We start from the raw sequence: 1306 nt of genomic DNA, 5'->3' as shown, positions 1-1306 counted from the left end.
TATTGGCCATAAATCAACACCATGAGTGAGAGCTACTTCCTGGTGTGTGAAGAGTGACTCCATTACACTTTTCTACTAATTACTGAGTGTTAATGCATCACTACAAAGAGTTTGACTTTAACTCTGAGTGTTAAATTTACACTCTCAGAGTTATGGTGTGTTGACACCTTGTGGTGTCTGTTAACCTTTCTAACACCATAATTTCCATTGTTAATAATAATATCTGGTGTTACTTTTAACACTGTATTTTAACACTGTTGAAATGTTAATGTGACACCCAGTATTGTTGAGTATTTAACACTGGTTGTTGTTAAATTAACAAAAAAATCTGTGTTAAAATTTAACACTTTCACAAATGTTATTTTAACACCAGCGAGTGTGGACACATATAGACACTCTGTGGGTGTTAAATTAACACTGTGGGTGTTAAATTAACACTGAAATGTAAGGCTGAGGCCGGCTGAATTATGGGATGGATGTTTGTTTGTCAGCTCATCAGGATGTTGTGGTTCCTGGTGAACACAGAGACCACCCAGGTCCACCTGAGGAAACTGAGCCGGACCTGAGGTTTACAGAGACCCTCAGACGGGCTCTGCTCTGGCCTTAATGGACCACCAACAAGGGTCTCAGTTTGGACTCTCTGCAGGAAAGTAGAAAGTCCAGAGTCCATTACACAGTCTGACCTTCTGGGTGAATGGGATGCTTCATTTGTGATGATTGACWGCTGAAAACTCCTCCTCTCTGTAGGATGGAGGAGGTGGAAGTCCTGGAAACCAACTCTGACCCTGGGAGTTTCAGAATAAAAGCTTGTAGTTTCTGAGGTGTTTACAGCAGACGATGATGTCATTGTGAAGGATGACTTCCTGTTTGTGTCACAGTCAGATGGTGTCGTGCATCATCTCGTATCAACATGTTTTTACACATCTCCTCCTGAAATAACAACAGTAAAAATGTCAGTTCCTACATCACTTCCTGTCCCAGCCGATGAATCACATCCATTTTTAGTCCAGCCTGACTCAGGTCTGACTCAGGTTCTGGTTCTGACTCAGGTTCTGGTTCTGGTTCTGGCTCTGGTTCTGGCTCTGGTTCTGGTCCAGGGTCCGTGACGTGGACAAAGCGTTGGCTGCTCCGTCCTCGGCCCGTTATTCACCACAGAGCAGTTCTCAGCACATCTGCTGGTGTGAGGTCAGCACACGCCACCTTCCTCGTGACTGTCCACCGTCCTCATCTTCATCCTCCTCTTCCTCCTCATCTTCCTCCTCCTCCTCCTCCTCCTCATCTTCCTCCTCATCCTTCTCCTCCTCCT

This window comes from Austrofundulus limnaeus, unplaced genomic scaffold (genome assembly GCF_001266775.1).
Source record: "Austrofundulus limnaeus strain Quisiro unplaced genomic scaffold, Austrofundulus_limnaeus-1.0 Scaffold935, whole genome shotgun sequence".
Taxonomy (NCBI): Eukaryota; Metazoa; Chordata; class Actinopteri; order Cyprinodontiformes; family Rivulidae; genus Austrofundulus; species Austrofundulus limnaeus.
This window is presented reverse-complemented; position numbering follows the sequence as displayed.